This window comes from Bufo gargarizans, chromosome 4 (genome assembly GCF_014858855.1).
Source record: "Bufo gargarizans isolate SCDJY-AF-19 chromosome 4, ASM1485885v1, whole genome shotgun sequence".
NCBI lineage: Eukaryota > Metazoa > Chordata > Amphibia > Anura > Bufonidae > Bufo > Bufo gargarizans.
In genome coordinates this window covers 50,612,308-50,639,468 of record NC_058083.1, presented here as the reverse complement: position 1 = coordinate 50,639,468, position 27,161 = coordinate 50,612,308, and the positions used below count along the sequence as shown (strand labels likewise).

General features: G+C 45.7%; 1 pseudogene; it reads left to right on the top strand.

The window, feature by feature from the left end:
* The first annotated feature begins 1,468 nt into the window (after positions 1–1,468).
* LOC122935177 lies at positions 1,469–3,220 on the top strand (annotated as a pseudogene).
* Positions 3,221–27,161: the final 23,941 nt, after the last annotated feature.

Sequence of the window (27,161 nt, the reverse complement as noted above, 5' to 3'; positions counted from 1 at the left end):
TGTTTTTTCATGTATACATTTTGTTTAACCATATGTACCCATATGCATTTATACATGTGTGAGTACATATGCATTTAGAATGTTTGCTATGTTATATTTCTACAGTGCAACGAGTGAAGACCCGCTGGCAATCATGCCGAGACCAGTTTCGGCGGGAACTGGTCATGTCACAGGGACACAGTGGTGATGGGGGCCTTAAAAAGAAGCCCTATCTCTACACTAAACATCTACAGTTTTTGCGACCTGTGCTGGATCTTAGGCAGTGAGTACCAAATGTATTTAGTGGTTGTTGGTCTGAAAAATTTGCTTCCATCTGAATTTATTCGCGATGAATTACGTTAAAAAACGTCTAATTTCCGGGCTGCAGAGAGCCTTTATAGGGGTGTAGTACACTGTGCCTTGCAGTAACACGCATAGGGAGTCTGCTTTGGTAGTGAAATAATACTGTGAGTCCATATGACATGCAGATGACAGGCGTCGCACTTAGGCCTCTTTCATACGGACGAGTTTTCCACAGGGGTGCAATGCGTGAGGTGAACGCATTGCACCCGCACTGAATCCGGACCCATTCACTTCTATGGGGCTGTGCACATGAGCGGTGATTTTCACACATCACTTGTGCGTTGCGTGAAAATCACAGCATGCTCTATATTGTGCGTTTTTCACGCAACGCAGGCCCCATAGAAGTGAATGGGGCTGCGTGAAAATCGCAAGCATCCGCAAGCAAGTGCGGATGCGGTGCGATTTTCATGCATGGTTGCTAGGTGACGATCGGGATGGGGACCCGATCTTTATTATTTTCCCTTATAACATGGTTATAAGGGAAAATAATAGCATTCTTAATACAGAATGCTAAGTAAATTAGGGATGGAGGGGTTAAAAAAAATATACAAAATAAAAGGGTGAGGGAGAGGGTGTCAGCAGTAAAGCCTCCTGTACACAAATGTGTGTGCCCCGTGGCCGTGCTGTGGCCCGCAATGCTCAAACACCGACCGTGGGGCAGCCACAGCGGATCGCTAACCCTTTCACTTTAACCCTCCTCTTATGTTAGGGTCAGAACCGACCCGTTTTCAGGTTTTGAATGTCTATAAGTATCACATAAATTTGTTTATTGCATCAAGATTTTTTTACTTTGTCAGGAACCTCTATTTAAACAATGTCATAGAAAAAGAATCCTTTTCACTAAATTATAAAATACTGTGGTTAAAATTAATACGTTTATGGTGTTAGGGTCAATTCTGACCCAGTTATAATATAGGATTATAGGACACTAATAAGTGCCAAAACTGAAATCATAAACACTCTCTCTGCTTAGTAACACTGACAGCCAATCACCTCTCAGCCCTGGGAGCTGTAGTTAGCGAGGGGCCCATCTCTTTGCCTGCTTGTCTGCTTCTCGAAATAAAGTAAAGAAACATAGGACCAATACATTTCAGAGTTGCTGACTTGCAGAGTAATCATCTCCAATATGCAGCATGCAAGAGTGAGAAGATTTACAGGAAGCCAAATACTGGATTATATCTTGGATGAAAATGAGACAGAGGACACAGAGCAGCATATGGATGAGCAGGTTTCTGAGGCAGAAGATGAAGTAGAGTATCAACCAGAATACATAGACACATCTGATGAGTCTGATGAGGAGGCCACCAGTGCTGAACCTGCTGCTGTTCCTGCTGAAACATTCAAATCCAAAAGTGGTAAGATCTGTTGGAGTTCAGAACCTCCTGACTTACATGGCAGGGCAGCTGCTGCAGATGTAATCAAAATGACCCCTGGGATCACAAGGTTTGCTGTGACGAGAGTAAGTGACATCAAAACATGTTTTGAACTGTTCATGCCATTGTCACTAAAAAAAGTGATCATTGCAATGACAAACCTTGAAGGAAAAAAAGACCATGGCAACATGTGGAATGACATAAATGAGGAATGCCTAGATGCTTATATTGGTTTTCTTCTTCTCGCTGGAGGCCACTGATAGTCTTTGGGACAAGTCAAGAGGCAGATATATCTTCCCAGCAACAATGTCACTTCACACCTTTCGAATGATATCAAGAGTTTTCAGATTTGACAACAGAGATACTAGAGCAAAATCTGACAAGCTTGCTCCCATAAGGGATGTCTGGGAGAAATGGGTTCAGCTCCTTCCACTAATGTTTAACCCTGGGCCTTAGGTAACAGTAGATGAACGTTTGATCCCTTTCCGTGGAAATTGCCCCTTCCGGCAGTATATGCCCAGTAAGCCAGGCAAATACGGCATAAAAATCTGGGCAGCCTGTGATGAAAAAACAAGCTATGCATGGAACCTACAGATTTACACCGGCAAACTCGAAAGTGGCATCCCTGAGAAAAAACAAGGACAACGTGTAGTCCTTGATTTGACTACTGGACTGCGGGGTAACAATATCACGTCTTGACATTTTTTTTTACCAGCTATGACCTTGGACAAGAACTTCTCAGGAGGAAACTCACCATGGTAGGCACAATAAAAATAAATAAACCTGAGCTGCACACTGAAATTTTGCAGGTGAAGGACAGAGCTTCACTTTCTTCAAAATTTGCTTTTACAGACACCACCACTGTTGTTTCATATTGTCCACAAAAAAAAAAAAAAAAAGTGATACTTATGTCCACTTTTCACAAAGATGCAGCTATGTCATCAAGAAGTGACAAAAAGCCCACAATTATCCTGGATTACAATAAAAACAAAGGAGGAGTGGACAACCTGGACAAGCTGACTGCTACCTATACTTGTCAGCGAATGACCAGGAGATGGCCGATGGCTGTGTTTTCTAACATCCTAGATGTGTCTGCATACAATGCATTTGTGTTATGGACCCACATCCACCCAGGTTGGAACACACAAAAAAATAACAAGCAGAGAATATTTCTCAAGGAGCTAGGAAGTTCCCTTGTCAAGGCACACATTGAGCAAAGGAAACGGGTGCCTCGAGATCCAATGGCTGCAGCCGTGATCAGACAGATGCAGAGTTCATCAAGCACTCCATCCACACCATCAACAACACAAAGAGAATCAGTGCCAGCATCCTCATCATCATCTAGCCTTGCCTCAACATCAACCAGCACAGCCACAGCCACAACTCCAGTGATGCCATCTGATTCTAAAAGAAAGAGGTATCAGGTCTGCCCCAGCAATAAGGACAGAAAGACACACACGTTATGCTTCCACTGTAAAAAAATATATCTGCAAAGAACATGCTAAAAGTGTGAGCTTTTGCCACACATGCATCTAAAAACACCCACACAAACACATGCAAGTTCCTGCACAAAGATGCTTTGAAAGTAGTACTTGATTTCTATTGGTTTGCCTTGCTTGATTGTGTGTTGTTTGTTTGACCTTGCAAGTCTACATTTTGTATTATTACTTGCTTTTCATTGTTTATGAACGTTTTATGTTAAAAAAAATGACTTTTGGCTATTTTATTGAAGTAAATATATATGGGTCAAAATTGACCCTAACACCATCAATGTTATTATAGTTAATGTTATTAAAATAAAATAAAAAATATTTTAAAAAAAAGTTAAGAGATGTGTTCAAATACTCCTCAGCAACATTCTGGTGACATAACAACCTTTTATTCACTTATAATATTCTATTGAGGTTTATTTTACCATTTTTTTAATTTGAAAATGAGAGGTATGCTATCAAAAGAAAGGTCTAAGGGGTCACACCAAAAATATTAAAACCAATCTTTTCAAGGATAAAGAAGCCTAACAAGGTAACCAAGAGGTAAGAAACAAATTGGATGATAAATAATTGTTCAGAGAGTATTTTATGGCTGATTTAAGACACGGGTCAAAACCGACCCGTTAACATCATGGATAGTAACAGAAAGCTAACATAAGAGGAGGGTTAAGTCCGCGATCCGCCCATTCTGCAAAAAGATAGGTCATGTTCCATCTTTTTGCGGAACGAAAGTACGGGACGAAACCGCACGGAAGCACTCCGTAGGGCTTCCGTTCCGTGCTTCCGTTCCGCATCTCCGGATTTGCGGACCCATCGAAGTGAATGGGTCCGTATCCGTGATGCAGAATGCCTACAGAACGGCCCTAGTGTATTGCGGATCCGCATATACTGTCTGCAATATGGCAACGGTCAGCATACGTTTGTGTGCAGAAGGCCTAAGTTTGTGTTGATGTTACTGATTAATTTTCCCCATTCTCTGATCCGTCAGAACAATAACCCATAAAAGACGGATCTTGTCTGTGGAGCATCCGCCTTCACTTGGTCAGCATTTGGTCAGTAATCCATCAGTATTGCTAATGCCCCCAAAAAACAGGAGTGGATCCAAAACAGAGATGACACGTGCATTGAATATTTGTATGTCTTCTGTGTTTTGTACCCACTCCTGTTTTGGCTGCCAAATCACAAGCCAATTCTGATAGGACCATACAGGCCTTACAGCTGCTTCACAGACAGGATCCATTGTGCGTCTCATTTTTCATTCCTTCTGACAGATCAGAAGAAGTGTCAAATAAATGATGATGTCAGCCAGGCTGAAAGGCAAAATAGTGGCCCAGTCATAAAGTGGGGAGAGTGGGAACAGCATGAGAAGTCCACAGACCTATGACATAGTGGTGAGGTAGTGTCATGGCCCCTCCCATGACAGAGGTGGGAAGAACAGGGAGATTGCAGCACGTGAGGCTATCTGACAGTTTCTGTTCTCACCTTGCTGTTTCTTGTTTAGTGATGACCACACCCCTTGTCAGGTGTTGCCCGTGGTCATTACTGAGGCTCTATTTAGTTCACTCTCACACTGCCTAGCATGCGGCTGATATTTCCTGCTTGGTGTTTGTTGATCTGGTGTCTTGTTCCTGTGGATCACTGGCTTCTCCATTCCCTCTTTAAAGATAAGTGCTTTTGTTGTGCTTTTTGTTGTGACACTTGTGTGGTGTGTTTCTAGGCCTCGGGGAGACGCTGGGTCCTTCTCCTGGGAAAGAACCAGTAGTCTCATTCCCTGCCACCATTCCTAGGGATTTCCAGGGTCTCCAGGGCCTAGGTTACGGAGTATGAGTTTTTCCACCTTCAGGGTCTACTCATACTGGCAGGAGTCAGGGAGAGGTCTAGGGATTCCGAGGAGGTCACCATCCAACTTCCTTAGCTTTGAGGCCTAGACTCTGGTTTATTTCTAGTGATGATCAAGCATGCTCGGCCGAACATATGTTCGGCTCGAGCATCTCGATGCTCGGCTTATGGCGGTATTCGGCCGAGTACCGCATGTGCTCGAGAGCCATGCTCGAGTCTCCTCCCCACACATTTCTTGGCTGCTATGCAGCCAATAAATGTGCAAGTAAGTACTGCTACTGGCATTACAGTGATTGGCTGTCCGGAACGCGTCATCGGGTGCTATATAGCACCCGATGACGCATGTTCGGCTCATTCGTAGTCAGCGAGAGCTGAGCATAGGAAGGGACAGAGAGTGTAGGGAGTGTAATTGAATATTTTTTTGTACAAAAATGCTTCAGTCCTCGTAAGGACTATTGTCTGTGACAGCAGCAATATATGTTTGTAGCGCAACCTGCGCTAAATTGCTCAGTGTTAGGGAGAGCTGTGCATATGAAGGGACAGATAGTGTAGGGAGTGTAATAGGAAGATTTTTATACAAAAATTTTTTCAGAGACCCAAAAGTCCTTTTAAGGACTATTGTGTGTGACAGCAGCAATATATATTTTTAGCGCATCCTGCGCTAAATACCATGTAATAGGCGGCTGTGGACAGTTAAATTATTTGTGCCACATCTCTTGTGTAAAGTGTGCGCATCCCTAAAATATCAGTAAAATCCAGTGTACCTTTTTCCGTAGACACTGCGAACAGTGACATTAACTGTGGTACCTGTCCTGTATAACGTTTCCTAATCACAAATACCTTTGTAAAAATGTTTGCGCATACACTTTTGAATCTTACGCTACTGTATGTGTGACATACTTTCAAGCATATATCACATTTAAAATGAAGAAGGCGAGGAGTAAGGGACGGGGAAGTGGCTGTGATGCTGATGGTGCACGCAAAGGCCATGGCCCTGGGTGCAGAGAAACGGTGCCTGCTGAGCCAGAGCACAAGAAAAACAATCATCCACGATACCTAGCTTCATGTCCCAGTTTGCAGGGCAGTGCAGGACACCACTCTTGAAGTCAGACCAGTGCGACCAGATGGTGGGTTGGATTGCAGCAGATAATGCTTCCAGTCGGTTAAGCACCACCCTGTCTTCCACCAAGTCCAGTCTCAGTAGCCAGGAGTCTGGTCAACACAATCCTCACCCTGATCCTTCCTCCCACCATGTACAGTCTGGCCAAACAAGTGATCCCACATTCGGATATTCCGAGGACCTCTTCTCATCACCATTACTTGATTTGGCCCTCTCGCCAAGCACACTTGATGAGGAACATGAGATCTTGTGCCCTGATTCCCAACCTCTTGAGCATCCACATTCACAAGAACATGACGGTGGGGAACGGCAATTAGTGTTTAATGAGGCGGATAATGATGAGACACGGTTGCCAATGAGTCAACCGCAATTACTGTCTCAAGAGGTTGATGAAGAGGATGAGACACAGTTGTCAGTCACTGAGGTTGTGGTTAGATCAACAAATCAGGAGGATGATCAGAGTGAGGAAGTGGTAGAGGAGGTGGTGGACGATGAGGTCACTGGCCCAACCTAGGAAGGTGGAAAGACAAGTGAGGAGAGCAGTACAGAGGGGGAGGGATCTGCAGCACCGCAACAGGCTGGAAGAGGCAGTAGGGTGGCATAAGGGAGAAGTCAGGCCACACTAAACAGGCCCGCAGCTGTTCCATGGAGCAACCCCTTGCGGAAATCTCCCTTGCCAAGGGGTAGATGTTTCGCAGTCTGGTGCTTTTTTTAGAATAGTGCGGATGACAAAAATATAGTAGTTTGCAACCTGTGCCATACGAAAATGAGCCGGGGCGTGAACACTAGCAACCTCACCACCACTAGTATGATCCGTAACATGGCATCCAAGCACCGTAATAAGTGGGATGAACGCCTGGGTCCACAGTCTGTGTCTGCGGTTCACACCACTGCCTCCTGTTCCCCTATGTTATGTGCTAGCCAATCCCCTGTCGAAAGCACAGGCCCAGATGCCTCCCGCCCTGCACCTGGACCTTTGCAAGCACCATCAGCGACTACAACCACTTCCGTGTCCCAGCGCAGCATCCAAATGTCCTTACCACAGGCCTTTGAACGCAAGCGAAAATACCCAGCCACCCACCCACAGGCCATAGCACTAAATGCGCAGCTTTCCAAATTACTGGCCCTGGAAATGTTGCCATTTAGGCTTGTGGACACTGAGGCCTTCCGCAGCCTGATGTCAGTGGCCGTCCCCTGTTACCCAGTCCCCAGCCGCCACTATTTTTCAAGGTGTGCCATGCCCGCCTTACACCAACATGTGTCCCATAACATCACACGTGCCCTGACCAATGCAGTTACTGGGAAGGTCCACTTAACTACGGACACATGGACAACAGTGATGGCCAAGTGTGCCGTGAGCCGGTCTGAAAACATATGCGGTCACCGGGAGCAGGCAGTTCAGAGAACAGCACGATGAAGGCCCCCGGTGGCTGTTCTCGGAACTGCCTGCTCCCGCTGGCCGGCTCGCGGGCGAACAATGCGAACTGGCCATCACTGATGGACAAGTGCATTCGGCCAGGGACGTTTCGTTTCCCTGACGGCACACTTGGTGAATGTTGTAGAGGCCGGGAGAGAGTCGTACCCTGGGATGGCATAGGTGCTACCGATGCTAAGAATTGCAGGCCCTACGTCGATCAGGGTTTCCGTCAGCACCTATGTTAGTGGTTCCAAACCCCACTTCTCCTCCTCTGCCTCCTCCTCCACTTCCACCTCCTACAACCAGGCATGGTTCTGTCTGATAAAGGCTGTAACTTGGTGACAGCTTTGGAGCTCGGCAAGCCATGCCTAGCCTAGCCAACGTGTTCTACCTTGTTCAGCGGTTTCTCAAAACCTACCCCAACTTGCCTGATCTACTGGTGAAGGTGCGCCACGTGTGTGCACATTTCCGCAAGTCATCAACAGCCTCAGCCGGTCTGTCAACGCTGCAGCAGTGCTTGAATTTGCCAGCTCACCAGCTGTTGTGCGACGTGAGCACGCGCTGGAACTCCACGTTCCACATGTTGGCCAGGCATTGTGAGCAGCAGAGGGCAGTAGTGGAATACCAGCTGCAACATGGTCGTCTCTTTTCCAGTCAGCTTCCGCTATTCACAAGCGAGGAGTGGGCATGGATGTCTGACCTCTGTGAGGATTTAAGAAACTTTGAGGAATCAACACAGATGGTGAGCGGCGATAACGCTATGATCAGCGTAATAATCCAACTTCTGTATCTACTCAAACACTCGCTGCTCATAATTAAGGACGACGCTGTGCATATGGAAGAGGTGAAAATGGGGGAAGACATTACACAGGGTAATAGCCAGACCACCCTCAGTTCGTCTTCTCAGCGTGAATTGGATGATGAAGAGGAGGAGGAGGAGCAGGAGACGGTTGCTTCCGCTACAGAGGGTAGTACCCATGGAAGTTTAATTCCATCTGTTCAGCGTGGGTGTGCAAAAGAAAAGAAAGAGGATGAGGAGATTGAGAGTGATCCTCCTGATGGCGACAGCGAAGTCTTGCCTGCTAGTACTCTGGCACACATGGCTGACTTCATTTTAGGCTGCCTTTCCTGTGAACCGCGCGTTATACGCATTTTAGACAACACGGATTACTGGTTGTTCACCCTTCTCGACCCCCGCTACAAAGAGAACTTCTCATCTCTCATTCCTATAGTGGAGAGGACAAGCAAAATGGTGCAATACCAGAAGATCATTGTTGAAAAATTGCTCCAAAAATTTCCATCTGCCAACGCTTGCCGCAGAGTTCCGTAGTTCCTTGGCCAACCGAGGAGGGGAGACAAGGGGAACACACAGCAGTTCCAACAGAGGCAGGGCAACACTCTCCAAAGCCTGGGACAGTTTAATGACACCCTGCCAGCACCCTCACCCTGATTCGTGGTCTAGTGTCACAAGGAGGGAAAAAATTTGGAAGATGGTGGAGTACATAGCAGACCATGTCAGCATCCTCAATGATCTCTCAGTGCCTTACAACTACGGGGTGTCTAAGCTGGACACGTGGCACAAACTGGCACTCTATGCCTTGGAGGTGCTGGCCTGCCCTGACGCCAGCGTTTTGTCTGAGCGGGTATTTAGTGCTGCTGGTGGCATTATAACAGATAAGCGTATCCGGCTGACAGGTTTACTCTTATAAAAATAAACAAGGCGTGGATTGCCCCTGACTTCTCGACTCCACCAGAGGAACACTGATGAACATAAAGGCACTTTACATGTGTTGTTTATTATGTACTGAATACACTGTATTCCCATGCACCCCTTCAACCACAAACAAGGGTATAGGGTTGAATCTTCCTTTTCTCATCCTTCTTCTCCTCTTCCATCATATCGACACATGCTTATTCGTTGCATATAATGCCCTTGCATATATGGCCTTTGCATATAATCTTTTACAGGGTCAGCTCAGCTGCAGGCCCTCGCATATAATTTTTTAAAGGCTCAGCTCAGCTGCAGGCCCTCACATATAATTTTTTAGAGGGTCAGCTCACCAGCAGGCGCTCGCATATAATGTTTTACAGGGTCAGCTTCAGGGGCGTAACTAGAAATGCATGGGCCCCATAGCAAAAAAGTTTTATGGGCCCCCCAGCCCCCACATATCTATCGGGCCTCCCACCACCCCTTCCAGAGCTCCCACGCAAACACGCAATGCACCTACCGGACCCACCTCCTGTGCATACGGTAGATTTTTTTTACCTTATTTTTCTTTTAATGGGAATGGGGCCAGGCCGCCAGGAAGGGTCGGGCAGGGGGGGGAGAATGTGACACACAATAGGCTATTTCTCCCCCTGGCCCCATCCATGATCACATCATTACCCCCTATTGTGTCACATTTTACACCCCCCCATCCCCATGGCACATCATCCCCCCCCCCCCCCCGGCCGGCCCTTCCTGGCGGCCTGGCCCCATTCCCATGTCACATACAGAGTACAGACATTTACATTGTCCCCCCCGGCCCTCCCTCCAGGCTTTATCATGTCAGTGTCACGGTCACACAAACTAGCGCCAGAGCAGAGGCGCTCAGGATTAGCACGGCATCACCCACCCCCCATAAAAAAAATTTAACACATCATTGATGCTGTGCTAATCCTGAGCGCCTCTGCTCTGGCGCTAGTCAGTGTGTGTGCTAGCTAGCCTAGCGCTTTGCGCTCACATGGCCCTGGTGCTCATCTCATCATTTTGAATTAATTTAAAATCAAATGATCATATTAATTATTATAAAATAACATTCAAAATTCAATTGGAACCTACCCTAACAAGTCCTGACCCCTGTCCAGTCCTGAAAGCCTGCCGAGTGCCGTCTCCTGCGCTGCTGCTGGCTGCCGCGTGCCAGTGTGCATCTGTCCGAAGGTCTGACTGACTCTGCTGAAGCCTGAATATATATGACTGACTGAAGAATCATGATCTGATCTGATGATCATTCTGATTCAATTTCTTGGCGGGTGCGGGTCGCGGGTGCCGTCTGACTCTGCTGAATATATTATGTCTGAGTGACTGAATGAATTCTGATCTAAATTAGATCAGAATTCATTCAGTCAATCAGACATAATATATTCAGTAGAGTCAGACCTCAGACGGCAGCCGCGGCCCGCGCCCGCCAAGAAATTGAATCAGAATTATCAGATTAATCTGATTAGAGCTGCCTGTGTGACTGTCTACTCACGCCCCCCTGTGCAGGTCAGGTGACTTGAGTTGTCACTAATAGTGGCAGCCAGAGCGGTGCGCTGCTGAGCCAATGAATGAATATCTATCATTCATCTGTGATCATCTAGCTCTGCCTGCCTAGCTGCTGCTGCTATGTTGCCCAGCCAGCACACAGCCGCACTCGCACACACAGGCTGGGGGGGGGGGTGATATCTGTTGCCCTGACGATAGCATAGCCGCATAGCGCCAAATCTGACTGGTGCCAGTGCGGCTGGCGGGACCACTCCCTCCCTAGTCCCTCCACAACAGGTACCCCCCCCAACCCCCCGGCCCGCCCCCTCCACCGCCTGAGTCCGCCTCCTGAGTCCTCCCTCTAGTTACTAGGAGCCGGAGGAAATCTTTCCTGCACTGCGGCGCTGGTGCCAGCCTGGCTCCGCCTCCGCTACGCCCCCGTTCCGGTCCCCTCCACCGCCTACCTCATGTTCTCCTTGTGCGGCAGCGCGCCCCGGGCCTGCCTGCTCCAGGCCTACAGTACTCCTCCTTCCTTGGCTTTCCCCCAGCCAGGCCCGAGCCGCGGACCGCCCGCTCCCCGCCCACTACACTGGGCGGGCGGGCGGTCGGGCCTGGCTGCTTGTGTGTATTAATAAAAAAATAAAATAATAATTATGCGGTCCGGATGGGCCCCCAGTGGCGTAGGGCCCCATAGCCACTGCTACGCCACTGGTCAGCTCAGCTGCAGGCCCTCGCATATAATTTTTTAAAGGGTCAGCTCACCAGCAGGCCCTCGCATATATATTTTTTCACAGGGTCATCTCACCAGCAGGCCCTCGCATATAATGTTTTACAGGGTCAGCTCACCAGCAGGCCTTCACCTACAATCTTTTACAGGGTCATCTCACCTGCAGGGCTGCACCTAAAATCTTTTACAGGGTCAGATCACCTGCAGACCCTCACCTAATTATACCTAATAGGTAATTTTGCGAGCATGCTGCCTTGCTTGCATATGGTAGCCGTAGCTGTTTCTCAGGCTCCCTCTCCGGAATCGAACCCAGATTCCCCATTACCAGTAGTCACCATGGTTTGCGCTGAAAATAACATCAAAAGTTGATAGGGAAGACATCAGAATGGATCGTCACCGTCACGGGGACATGCGATCTGCCCCAGGTCATCACCAAAGCGGCAGCAGGCCCTCACTCATAATGTTTTAGATGGTCAGATCAGCAGGCCCTTGCTCCAAATGTTTTTGAGGGTCACCAGCAGGCCATCAATCATAATTTTTCAAGGCTGTGTATGATGCCCTAATTTATGTGTAATAAAGGGTGTATTGGAGTGCCGGTTCCTTGTAATTTTTGGCAGCCCTTTCACTTAGTGCATAAGCTTTATGAGTGTAGGAGTCCCACTACATGAACAATTGTACCACAATGTGAATGAGGCCCTCCTTTATGTGATATACAGGTTGTATCGGAGTGCCTCTTCCTTGTAATTTTTGGCAGCACTTGCACTTTATATACAAGTAAATATACAGGAAAGAATGTTTCCTAACAATTTTTCATCTAAAATATTTTTTTTCGGTTTTGTGCGTAGGTGCTCAAACAACACTATTTATTTCCTTCTGTGTGTTTTCTTGTGTTGTCCCCTCCCCATTATGTGTGACAGGTGGAAGCAGCATGAGGAGACCACAGAGTGACCCAATGACAGGGTCTGGAGGTGGAAGCAGTATGAGGAGGCCACCGAGTGGCACAATGACAGAGTCTGGAGGTCTGCTATAGTATGATAAGGAGCTGGAAGCCGCGCACTGGCTCCAGACTCCCCACTATTCTAGTTGTATCTATCCGCTTAATACACTCAATTATTAGACATCGGGCAGAGTGCCCAATCCCCTGAAGACGCCAGGTTAGCTGTCGAAACATGTTGGGGGGCAGTCATTGAAGACATTTCTTAGAACAGAAGTTTAGCCTAACAATTGAGTGTATTCAGCTGATAGATACAACTAGAATAGTGGGGAGTCTGGAGCCAGTGCACGGCTTCCAGACCCTTATTGTACTATAGCAGAATTGTGTGAACAAAGTATCTAATGACACACTGACAAAAAATAGGCTACACAACTGACAGGTTTTAATGTAGGTAGATTTAATGGTCAGCAAAAGTGTTTCAGCTGTAATAAAAGTTAAGTTTTATGGGAGTGTAAGACATATATCAAGATAAGGCAAAAATAGTCTGATGACTGTGTGCAAGTAATAACTCTGTGGCTTCCTCATGCTGCTGTCACCTCCAGACTCTGTCATTGCGCCACTCGGTGGCCTCCTCATGCTGCTTCCACCTGTCACACATAATGGGGCACAATGACAGAGTCTGGAGGTGACAGCAGCATGAGGAAGCCACAGATTGGCGCAATGACAGAGTCTGTAGGTGGCAGCAGCATGAGTAGGCCACAGAGTGGCACAACAATAGAGTCTGGAGGTTGCAGCAGCATCAGGAGGAGGCCACAGAGTGGTGCAATGACAGAGTCTGGAGGTGGCAGCAGCATGAGAAAGCCACAGAATGGCACAATGACCGAGTCTGGTCGTGGCAGCAGCATGAGAGCCACAGAATGGCACAATGACCGAGTCTGGAGGTGGCAGCAGCATGAGAAAGCCACAGAATGGCACAATGACAGAGTGTCGATCGACCAAGATACTTCTGGGGGAACCTGCCTGACATGAACAGGCCTCTAGTAGCTACAGACAATGCGTCAAGATAGCTTTGAGCCCGGAAGAGTCCCGAAGTTCATCAAGATACGTCACTAAAGATTTTACCGCATATAACCGCAGCGCTGACCACTGAATTAATTTAGTTTTTCGACCAAAATACTTCAATAAAGATTTTACCACATATAGCTGCAGCGCTGAACGCTGAATACAATTTGTCTTTCCACCAAAATATGTCAATAAAGATTTTACCGCAAATAACTACAGTGCGGAAAGCTAATAAAAATTTGTTTTTCCACCAAAATACATCAAAAAAGGTTTTACCACATATAACTTCGACCAAAATACGTCAATAAAAATTATACCGCATATAACGGAGCACGGAGATGGAGAGGGTCTTTGGATTTTTCCCGCACTATACGGACGTGTCAGAAATGAACCGCTGCTCCCGACAGCAGCTCCTGGGAAGGTCATGGAGAGTCCCGGTCATCCGGCATCTATTCGCCCAGCTGAAGGATTATTTTGAAAGTGTGTACAGGCCACACGGGGCCCCACGCTGCATATTTATCATGCAGACATCATGGAGATTTTACCGCATATAACTACAGTGCCGAAAGCTGATTAAAATTAATTTTTTGACTGCAATACATCAATAAAGATTTTACCATATATAACTGCAGCGCTGAACAAATTTAGTTTTTCGACCGAAATATATCACAAAAGATTTTAACACATATAACTGCAGTGCTGAACGCTGAATAAAATTTGTTTTTTGACCAAAATATGTCACAAAAGATTTTACCGCATATTACTACAGCGCTGAACGCTGAATAAAATTTGTTTTTCGACCCAAATACGTCACTAAAGGTTTTGTCACATATGCAATAGTGAACGCTCAATATATTTAGTTTTTCTTCTGAAATACATCACTAAAGGTTTTAGCACATATAACTGCAGCGCTGAACGCTGAATCAAATTTGTTTTTCGACCGGAATACGTCACTAAAGGTTTTGCCACATATACCTGCAACAGTGAACGCTGAATATATTTTGTTTTTCTACCGAAATACATCACTAAAGGTTTTACCATATACAACTGCAAAAGTGAATGCTGAATATATTTAGTTTTTGTACTGAAATAATAACTGTGGAAGTGAAATGCGTATATATTTTTCATTTTGTACTCAAATAGGCCACAAACTCTTTCACCACAAATAAATGCAACAGTGAAGTGCGTACATTTTTTTCCTTTTTGTACTGAAATGGGACACTGAACGCTTTTGCCACAAATAACTGCACCAGTGAAGTGCTTATATTTTTGTCTTTCTGTACAGAAATAGCACTTGCACCCCAAGAACAAATTGCTGGAATGACAGAGCTGTATAATGGATATTTGGATCCCTAAATAATCTTTCCCTGCACTTGTAAATCGCTTTTCTAGCACAGTCCCTAGCGCCTTCTGACATCTCTCCCTGCACTAAGATGCTGTGAAATGATTCCTCCCTATCCTTTCCCTGCACTTGCAAATCGCTTTTCTGGCACTGTCCCTACCGCCCTCTGACATCTCTCCCTGCACTAAGATGCTGTGAAATGATTCCTCCCTATCCTTTCCCTGCACTTATAACTCGTTTTTTCAGTTTTTTGTTCACAATGAGGTTTTTCCAATTGCTGCCTCTAGCGCCTTCACACGTCTATCCCTGCACTCAGAACGCTGGAAAATGGCAGAATCTAAAATAGCTGCCGTATTTATAGGGCTGTGACATCACAGGGCTGGCTGGCTGCTGATTGGCTGCATGCATGCATGTCAGTCTGAGTGATCCCGCCTTCCCAGAGTTCCTTGCCCCATGTCCTCACACTTGTAGCCACCATTTTGGGAAAAATTTTGATTTGTTGCCTCGAAGCGCGAGGAAATTAGCATTCGTTGCAAATCAAATTTTTCCTGAAATTCGGATTGAGTTCCACTTTGTCAGCTTCGATTCACTCATCTCTAGTTATAATTTTATACATGCAAATAAAAGCTTGATTTTGGCTTTTATTATGTATGAATGATAACAGCTGTAAGGGATCGTCTTTCTCACAGGAGATCATCATCACAAACTTCCTTCCAGACAAAGGCTTTAATGTCCAAACAGTGCTTTATTGTGGCACACCAGCATAAACACAGCAAACGAAACAAACACCTGCCTGGCTAGGCACTATTCCCTGACTCAGTAATTATTTTTTTTAACTTTTATTTGAAGATGAAAACCATCAAACAATTATTTTCCATACAAAATCAATCATCATCATTATTAATTTGATTTATCTCACTAACTTAGTTTAATAAAGTGCAAACCTTCTAAAGCCTAAAGGTGCTGATAAGTTACACTGCTGGGGTGACGCGCTATCCCACTGATTTTGGTGCTGGCTTAATATGTAGATTGCATGCCTCACTTTCAGTTAATTATTGGGTGGCGGTTGATCTCCTTTCTAGACTCGTGTTTATTCTGGTGTTTTTTGTTTTTTTTTCAGAAAAATGCTAAGCCCTTATGTTTCATAGATCAATTTTCCCCTAAGTTTTCAGTGTTAGCCTCAAACTGTCTCAAACCAGGAACCCATCTCTTTCTGGATAACTACCTTTATACAGAGCTGAGCAACGAAAGTTTGCTTGGCTGCCTGAGAGGCCTTTTGTTTGTAGTAGTATTTTTTGTTATGGAGGGCACCAAGTATGCATGAGCTGCATCATAAGCCAATATTCCTCTGGATTTCTGGGAAAAAATATATGAAAATAAGCACATCTTACTTCTGCTGGCATCAGATAGGCTTAAGAAAGCTAATTTAAATAGATTTTACAGAAACCTAGAGCATTTATTGCCTACTTACGTTGCAGAATGATTCATCCCCTTGAATAGAATTGCTTATGAGAGCGCACATTTGCAAATCAGGTTCTGTCTCAAGCAATAAAAAGCTTTGAAGGTTGCATCAGGTGTGCTTGAGATAAAACACATCAGAGATGCAGTGGAAGTATAGTTCTCATGTTCAGAGTTAAAGGAACACTATCTACACTACCTGGAAGTGGCAGAAAGAGGAAGCTATCACTGTCTGACACCAGACTCCTGAGGAGAGAGGTTCTCAAAAACCTCAAGTGACTGCAAAAAACCTGCAGCAAGATTTGGTGGAAACAAGCACTCAAGTTTCTGTTTGCACGATAAGGGTACCACCACAAGGATGTGACATGGCTGCCTTGTGGCTGTGTACCACGCAAAGTTAATTTGATCTTCATTATTATTGGAAATTAGGTTTTACAGGTACCTTGCAGCCATTAAAGGGGTTACCGAGTTATATAAATCTCAAGCAACAACTGTAAAAGGTCTAAGATATTAAAGAGATGGATACTGACCTGTTTTCTTCACAGTTTCTTCCTATGCTGCCCTGCTTTTCTTTGTTTTTCTGGCTGCAGCAGTGATGTTCTGTGCATGCAAGTCACTGATTCGGCTGATTACTAGCTTCAGCAGAGATTTCCTGTGTACAGCTGAGGCTAGTGAGTGGATGCAGCTGTAACTTGTGCATGGAGTGCCACCGCTGCAGTCAAAACGATGTCAACGCTCAAAGAAACAATGGAGAACATAGGGGAGTATCCATTTGTTTGTTATATTAGGCCATTTACAGTGGTTGCACAAGATTGTATATAACTCGGACAACCCTTTTAAATATAAGAACTAAACCTTAATTAGCTAACTTTATCCCATTGCAACTCATATGGACATAAAGTAAATACTGAAGGTCTCAATTCCTGAACTCCAAAATGTACACCTCTACTGACCCAAGAAAACTCAGCTCCAATATGCTTAAAACCATATAAATAAATCACAGAAGTTTTGGGATTCCGTTCCGTGAAGCGATAAAACAGAACTGGTGCTTTTCGGGTCCAACGATCACCAGCATGTCTGCGGGAGAAAGAATGAAGTATAAGCTAAAAAGAATATCCTGCGTTGCGGTGGCTTGGTGATGTTCTGGGGCACTAAAAACCTGAAGTCTGATGATGTCCATAAGGATTCAATCAAGTATCAGGAAATCCTAGGAAAAAATATCACATCTTTTGATGTCATTGAACCGTCCAATGGGACAATGATCCCAAACATATCTGGGAAGATTCTGGAGAAGGTGTCCCAGTCCCTTGACATGAACCCCATATAAAATCTTTGCTGGAATTTGAAGAAGGTGGTTGCTCCATACAAACTCTAGAATATTGATGATATGCAGGCGATTGCCCCTTAGGCGTGGGCTAAGATTTCTTAGGTATGTTTTTGGTAGATGTTGTCTGGCTATGAATCACATTTACAGCAGGTCATAACAGCAGGAAGGTGCTCCACTAAGTCCTAAAGACTTTTAGTACGAAACGGTTGAATCATTGCTAGACTAATCGTGCCATTTTGTGTTGAATTGGGAGAAACCACTTGTTATATTAGGTGTGTTGAGCAATTTAAATTGTTCTTTTTTAATTGGTTTACTGTACAGAGCTGAAGGTTTGTAAATGTGGTTGATAAACCTAAATTGCAATGACTGCGACTGTAGCTGGTCCTGCACTTGCTAAATGTGAATGACAATGCTCCTCGAGCAAAACATCCTGGACTCCAGACTGACTGATACATTGTAGCAAACTATCAGAAAGATTTGTGCAGCTGCTGATGTGTTTAGCACTGAGTTAACTGGATACACTAGGTAATGATTGATTCAAATACCAATGGAAGAAGTTAGATTAACTCCATAAGTGATTTGTGGTGATCATAACAATAACAGGGTCATTTCTGAATCATGGAATATTTCATATTTTGACCCATGACTCTACAGAATAAGTGTCTAATGGGGAATTTGAGAGACAAAGGTTCTGTCAGCAAGAATCTGAAAAGAATGAGATAGAAATAACCATATAGTCAAGGGCGTTACCAGAAAGAAGTGGCTAATATTCTCTACTGTCTTTGTCATTTGAAAAAGTACATTTCCATTCTCCTATTCTTATCCGAGGCTTTTCATACAGTTTACTATGACACAGGTAAATGACAGCCCCACCGCCCCTGCATTTACCTCATTGATATACTACTTCTATGTTTTCTCTGCTTTCTCTCTCTTTCCTTTGTATTAAGGAATCAATCACATTCTGAAGAACCTTGGACATCTGACTCCTGAGTTTGGCTGTTCTGTAGATCAGGTAGGAGGAATGTAGAGTCGGTAGAAATCCCAAAACAGTGTGAAACCATGGAAGGCTCATACAGTAAAAACTGTAATAAATGTCAGCAGCAAAACAGACAATAAAGTATACAGTGTTATATATGAAAGTGAAGGACACAAATTTCATCACTGAGTAATATGTCTCCAAACTGGTGGTTAAGTTACTGCTCATCTTCATCCTTGTTATGTGATGATACAATGAGGTGAAGAGGAGGATGGAAGACGTGCAGCAGAAAAGCAGTGGGAAGAAGGTTCCGATAGTATGAATGTATATAGAATTATTATGCATGCAATCTGTGAATACATCATTCAAAGTCACATTGTTTGTTCCACCTTCAGTCATCTCAGTGAGAACAGTGGACAAGAATATCAAACAATTAAAAGTGGAGAGAAGTACTGAGGCTACAATGAAATAAACAGTCCTCTGTACTATCATCCTCCTCAGATACAGGAACAATCTGACCTGGAAGTTGGAGATCTTCAGACAGAAGACAATGGAAAGCAGAGCTGTTAACCAAAAATTGGCATAAGTAAAGAAAATAGAAATTGTTCCCATGATACCCAAAGTTAAAAATGAATACTTGTTTTTCATGGAAAGTGTATCCACAAATGAATATAGTACAAATTCACACTGAGAGCAGATCCTTGAAATGCAAACAGAGGTTACAATGTGGTCAACAGGAGTCACCGATCTTCCTTTCCACCCGACATTGACATTGATGATTATAATAAATGAATGTATCACCAGCCCGACTATGAGAGCCATCAGTGATAAGGTGAGTGCACCCAGATACTGGACTCCAGTGTCCCCCTCTGTAGAATCAGCCATCTCTCCTGTACTGTGAGGATCCTGATAGTACAGTGAGTTTTTACCAAACGTTTAATGACAGATTCTGCGGTTTGTTATTCAAATTCCTCTGAAAATGCAAATAAATTGTACAGGAGAGAAAGAGAAATAAAAAAAAGTAGGTTGACTATGTAAACATACCTTGTATCCTGTAGATTTTTTTTATTTATATGAATTAGAAAAGATAATAAAAACAACTACTAAAATCATAATGTTATCTAACAAAAAGGTCCAACAAAGCTAAAAGCATGAAATAAATAGCAGTATGTACAATATATATATTATCAACTGGTCCAGCCTCATTCCCACTTAACTCACACATTGTTATAAAAGCAGCCAACTCAACATTCCCCCCCCCCCCAATATACATGCACATATAACCCCCCTTTTTTCTCTCTTCCCCTCCCTATCTCCCTCTCTTTTACTCCCTCCTCTCCCCACCTAACACCTACACCTAAGTTTACATACCTAATAATACACTATATACAAATCAGTTACATAGACCATATGATACATTTACAAATCACACACAAAGCTCAAGTTCAGTGTCTGCCAGCCCTACATCCTCATCTACTTACAACACAAAATAAAAATCTACAGTGTCAGTATCAGGCCCCCACCAGGAAAGGCGATGATAGGCTAAGGCACATAAAAAGAAAACCCCCTCCAGAGGAGAGACACCTTACCCAGCCTCTAATATATCAGAGAGAGAACCTTTATTAGGTCATCCAAGTCCTAACCACCTCATCCACCAGGTGGATTTTCCACTGTCTCGATACTAAGCACAGTGCATTCCACTTGTAGTAACTGACCAGTAGGCTGACTAGAAATAAAGTGCACTGGTCCCTACCACCCTATCTCCTAGTGGCCCCCAACCCTTTTCAAGGCTCCATAAACTCAGCAGAAGGGAGCTGTGTTTCCTTCCCATCATCTACTGGTCCTGATGCTCCTCCTTCTTCTACTCCTCATCACTCATTTCACCAGCAATCGATCAACGAGACGATTGCAAAAAGACAACAGTATGCATACAATGATACGACAGCGCAGGAGCTTAACGTGCTTATGGCCAACTTGCTGGTACTACAGTCCGTCCCTTTCCATGTGGTTGACTCTGCTGCACCAGCCCTGCACACATATGTTGAACAGAAGGTGGGCCAGTCCTTGAGTCTGTCGGAGTCTGGTAAAGTTCATAGCAGCGCCGACGTGTGGAGCTATAATTATGATCAAGGAAAATATCCGTTTTTTATGGCCCACTGGGTAAATATGATTCCTGCCCAGGCACACCAGCAACTTGGCCAGGTGATTGGCAATGCCGCATCTGCATTCTCAAGCTCAAGCTGTGATTCCTGTGCCAATGTCCTCCTCATCCTCAACCTTGACCTCAGCCTCTACTGTAGGCACAGTTTGGAGTGGTCCTCCAGCATACCACCTATGCAAAGCACGCCGGTGTCCCACTGTTCTGCACTTGGCCTGCTTGGGTAAAAAGAGTCACACAGGGGATGAACTGCTCCATGTCCTTTAACAAGAAATCGAATCCTGCTATCTCCTTGCCAACTGAAGATCGCAACCATGGTCACCGATAAAGGGAAGAACATTTTGCCGTGCTACGTCAAGGAGGGCTGACCCATGCTCCCTGCATGGCGCACATCTTTAATCTGGTTGTAAAGCGGTTCCTAGAATCTTCCACCAACTGCAAGACATCTTGAAAATGGCCAGGAAATTGTGCATGCACTTCAGCCACTCTTACACTGCAAAACATGCACTCCTTAAACTGCAAATAGAGAACAAATGCGTTCATCAACATCGCCTCATATGCAATGTTTCCATTGGTTGGAACCCCACCCTCCACATGTTTGCCCGACTATATGAGCAGAGGAAGGATGTGAATGATTTGTTGATGATGCGGCGGACAGAAGAACTCACTTGTGTAACTTCGACGTTATCCAGTGGCAGCTCATGCATGACACCTGCCATTTGCTCAGGAGCTTTGAGGAGGCCATGGGACTTTGGGATGAATGATGTCATTCCACTTCTTTATGTCCTGGAGAAGATACTGATAAATGTGGCTGGCCAGGGGACAGGAGACGTGGCACCTACATCTCTCGGCCACCTGCACCCTGAGGGGACTGAACTGTAGAGATGCCGCGAACATAAAATTTTCCATTCGCGAGCAGCGAACGCAAATTTTCGCAAATGTACGCGAACGGGCGAACCGGGCGAACCGCCATTGACTTCAATGGGCAGGCAAATTTTAAAACCCACAGGGACTCTTTCTGGCCACAATAGTGATGTAAAAGTTGTTTCAAGGGGACTAACACCTGGACTGTGGCATGCCGGAGGGGGATCCATGGCAAAACTCCCATGGAAAATTACATAGTTGACACAGAGTTGGATTTTACTCCATAAAGGGCATAAATCACCTAACAATCCAATTATTTTTTTTGAACGACGTGGTTTAAAACATCCAGTGTGTGTATACGATCAGGTATGATGTTGTATCGATCAGGTAGTGTAAGGGTTACGCCCGCTTCACAGACATTGACAGACCAAACTCCCCTTTTAATGCACCGCAAACCACCGCAAACAGTCGATTTGCCCAACCGCAAACTTCCCATTTGCACAAGGTTGGATACAAAGCTAGCCATGTCCCGTTGATGTCATTGAAGGTTTCTTCCTCCACCCAGCCACGTACAACACCAAGGGTCCCGGAAAGGTGAATTAAATTGATTTTTCGAATGGGGAGATGGGTAAAAAAACGCTGGCTCCCTCCCCTTTGTTTGAATCCACGGTCACTGCGTCTGCGCCGTGCAATTTACTGTCACACCCGATATGAGTGGTATTTTCTGTAGTTCTCTTCTCATCAGTTTAATCCCTGTTACGTAACATCCCCAATCTGGGGTCCATTTATTAAATAGATTTTTCGAACGGGGAGATGGTTAAAAAATTGCTGGCTCCCTCCACTTTGTTTAAATCCACTCCACGGTCACTGCGTCTGCGCCGTGCAATTTACTGTCACACCCGATATGAGTGCTATTTTCTGTAGTACTATCCTCATCAGTTTAATCCCTGTTAGGTCCCATACCAGGGATTGCCTTTTGTGAAAAAAAAATTTGGCCGGGTACCTTCGACTGCCTTCACAGTGACAGACCAAACTCTGATACACCAAACTGAATTGATTTTAGGAACCGGGAGATGGAAAAAGCAGCTTGGTTGGTCCTCTTACTCCCAAGTTGGGGCACTGAGCGTGCACGGAGCAATGTGCTGTGACACCCTATATGAGTGGTGTCTTAACTAGTACTATTCCTATCAGTTTAATCCCTGTTACGTCCCCTAACCGGGGACGTGTGTCAAATTGATTAACCATTGTCGAATTAACGAACCATTACAACATCCTGGAATAATTTAGTTCTGAGCTTTGTACTTGATTTGTATTGGAATTGTTGGGGATTTTTTAAATTGTCTGCATTATTTCTAATAAACTATTAAGAGACTTTATTATGATTTTTTTATTTTATGTATTAAAAACCCACTCATACAACTTAAAAAAAATATATAAAAAAATTAAAGTTTTTTCTGTGAAGCCGTCCCGATCGCTTTTGGTCTGATCATAATGAAGCAACGGCCTTAACATCTGGGGTGTGGCAACATTGCCAACACACTCATAGAGGTGATGATCGCTTCATTGTGATACGCAAGCCCCTTCACCACAACAAGGTAACGATCACGAAAGGGGAATTGACACTTGTATGTGCCTTTTTTTTGTTTTGTTTTTGCAGCCACAGTGTAGCACCAGAGGCCAGAAAAATTAGAAATGTACAGATGCCTGAAAAACAATGTTATTGTTGCAGCCGCTGTTGTAGCAGCGGCCGGAAAAATTGATGTTTTCAAGGCAGAAAGGTGACTAAAACATTGCGGCTTGAACCCTAGATGGTGGCAGAGAATTCACGAAAGTCATCCGGTATGCAGACATTAAATACAGCAGCGTGGGGACCATTTTGAGGCCAAGGCATGTCATCAGGCCTTTTGTTAGTTAAACGTATCCCCCACTGTCAGTCCCTTCGGGATCCATGCCTCATTCATCTTAATGAAGGTGAGGTAATCAACACTTTTTTGACCGAGGTGACTTCTTTTGTCAGTGACAATGCCTCCTGCTGCACTGAAGGTCCTTTCTGACAGGACACTTGAAGCGGGGCAGGCCAGAAGTTCTATCGCAAACTGGGATAGGTCAGGCCACAGGTCAAGCCTGCACACCCAGTAGTCAAGGGGTTCATCGCTCCTCAGAGTGTCGATATCTGCAGTTAAGGTGAGGTAGTCTGCCACCTGTCGGTCGAGTCGTTCTCTAAGGCTGTATCCCGAAGGGCTGTGGCGATGTGTAGGACTGAAAAAGCTCTGCATGTCCTCCATCAACAACACATCTGTAAAGCGTCCTGTCCTTGCCGCCGTGGTCGTGGTAGGAGGATTACTTTGACCTCTTCCCCAGTTAGATTCCCGTTGTGCTGTGACATCCCCCTTATAAGCTGTGTAAAGCATATTTTTTAGTTTGGTTTTGAACTGCTGCATCCTTTCTGACTTCCGGTAATTTGGTAACATTTCCGCCACTTTCTGCTTATACCGGGGTCTAGTAGCGTGGCCACCCAGTACAGGTCGTTCTCCTTCATCCTTTTTATACGAGGGTCCCTCAACTGACATGACAGCATGAAAGACCCCATTTGCACAAGGTTGGATGCCGAGCTACTCATTTCCCGTTCCTCCTCCTCACTGATGTCATTGACGGTCTGTTCTTCCCCCCAGCCACGTACAAGACCACGGGTCCCAGATAGGTGACAACAACGAGCACCCTGGGATGCCTGCTGTGGTTGGTCTTCCTCCTCCTCAAAGCCACATTCCTCCTCTGACTCCTCTTCCTCATACTCCTCTTGCAGCGTTGCCGCAGGTTCGGAAAGCGATGATGACAAGGCTGTTTCTGGTGGTGATGGTGACCACAACTCTTCCTCTTCCCGCTCATCTACAGCCTGATCCAGCACTCTTCGCAGGGCACGCTCCAGGAAGAAAACAAATGGGATGAGGTCGCTGATGGTGCCTTCGGTGCGACTGACTAGGTTTGTCACCTCCTCAAAAGGACGCATGAGCCTACAGGCATTGCGCATGAGCGTCCAGTAACGTGGCCAAAAAATTCCCAGCTCTGCAGAGGCTGTCCTAGCACCCCGGTCATACAAATACTCGTTGACGGCTTTTTCTTGTTGGAGCAGGCGGTCGAACATTAGGAGTGTTGAATTCCAACGTGTCGGGCTGTCGCAAATCAAGCGCCTCACTGGCATGTTGTTTCGGCGCTGAATGTCTGCAAAGTGCGCCATGGCCGTGTAGGAACGCCTGAAATGGCCACACACCTTCTTGGCCTGCTTGAGGACGTCCTGTAAGCCTGGGTACTTAGACACAAAGCATTGTACGATGAGATTCAACACATGTGCTATGCACGGCACATGCGACAACTTGCCCAAATTCAATGCCGCCAACAAATTGCTTCCATTTCCACACACCACTTTGCCGATCTCCAGTTGGTGCGGGGTCAGCCACTGATCCACCTGTGCGTTCAGGGCGGACAGGAGTGCTGGTCCGGTGTGACTCTCTGCTTTCAGGCAAGTCAACCCCAAGACAGCGTGACACTGTCGTATCCGGGATGTGGAATAGCCCCTGGGGAGCTGGGGGGGTTCAGTTGATGTGCAGCCAGACGCCGCAGCAGAAGAGGACTCAGCCGAGGAGGTTATGGAAGAGGATGAGTAGGAGGAGTAGAGGAGGTGGCAGTAGGCCTGCCTACAAGTCGTGGCGGTGTCACCAACTCCGCTGCAGAGCCACGCATTCCATGCTTGGCAGCCGTCAGCAGGTTGACCCAATGCGCAGTGTAGGTGACATACCTGCCCTGACCGTGCTTTGCAGACCAGGTATCAGTGGTCAGATGGACCCTGTTCCCAACAGTGTATGCCAGAGATGCATGACTTCCTTTTCAATCACCGAGTAGAGGTTTGGGATTGCCTTATCAGAAAAAAAAATTTGTCCGGGTACCTTCCACTGTGGTGTCCCAATAGCGACAAATTTTTTGAAGGCATTAGACTCCACCAGCTGGTATGGTAAAAGCTGGCGGGCTAAGAGTTCCGTCAAGCCAGCTGTCAGACGCCGGGCAAGGGCGTGACTCTGTGACATTGGCTTCTTACGTTCAAACATTTCCTTTACAGACACCTGACTGTGGGCAGATGAGATGGAACTGCTCAAGGTGAGAGGCGGAGTGGCGGGTGGTTGACAGGGGGCAAGGAGGACAGCAGTGGTTGACGTGGCTGAAGATGCTGGACCAGGAGGAGGATGGTGGCTTTGAGCTTGTGTGCTGCTTCTACTCGTCATCATGTGTTGATCCCATAGGCGTTTTGTGATGTGCGATGATGTGCCTTCGCAAAGCAGTTGTACCTAGGTGGGTGTTGGATTTCCTACGACTCAGTTTCTTTTGGCACAGGTTGCAAATGGCATCGCTGTTGTCAGAGGCAGACACACACAAAAAATGCCACACTGCTGAGCTTTGCAATGACGGCATTCTGGTGGTGGCAACAGCATGCGTTGATTGACGTGCTGTCTGGCTGACCCCGGGTGCCGATACATGCTGTCTGACTGTGCCACTAGCTCCTTGCGACGACCTCCCCCTGCTTCCAACCTCCTCCTTCTCTCTGTCTCCCCTTCTGAACTTTCCCCCTCTTCTTCTTCTCTTCGAGCAGGCACCCACATGGCATCCATGGACACATCGTCATCATCAACCGCTTCACTTGTATCTGACACCTCAGCAAAGGAAGCAGCAGCGGGTACAACATCATCATCATCACACTGTACGTCCATGTGTGTAATGCTGCCTGACTGAGACATATCCCTGTTATCTACATCCCCTGGCAATAATGGTTGCGCATCACTAATTTCATCCAACTGATGTGTAAATAACTCCTCTGAGGGATCAAGTGAAGCGGCTGTGGTGGCTGTGGTGGTAGTGGTGGTGGTGACGGTGGGCGGGAGAGCGGTGACCAAACTGAGCTGGAGGAGGATGGTGCGTCAAGGTTCTTAGCGGAAGCTGTTGAAGATTGGGTGTCCTGTGTAAGCCAGTCAACTATTTTCTCAGAATTTTTTGGGTTCAGGGTACGTGGCCTCTGAACACTGGGCATTATTCCAGGGCCAGTAGAAATCACAGCATCACGAACACGACGGCCCCTGCGGCGTGGCCTGCCTCTGCCTGTCATTTTTTATTAGATAAGTGTTACTATGCGTGCAAGGTACTGTGCGACTCTATATAAGTGGTGGGCAGTGGTCACAGTACAGTCTGTATGGGCCTGGCTGACACACATGGGCTTGCAAATGTGATTAGATCACAGAAAAATATTAAATAGAATTTTTTTTTCTGAAAGGTATTTGGGCGAATGACACCCTGTAACGGTATGAGTGCAGGCCGAACCAGCAACTAGCCAGTGGGCACAATACAGTCTGTGTGGGCGCCTGACACACTGGCTTGCAAATGTGATTAGATCACAGAAAAATATTAAATAGACTTTTTTTTTATCTGCAAGGTATTTTCTGTCACACCCTGTATGAATGGTGTG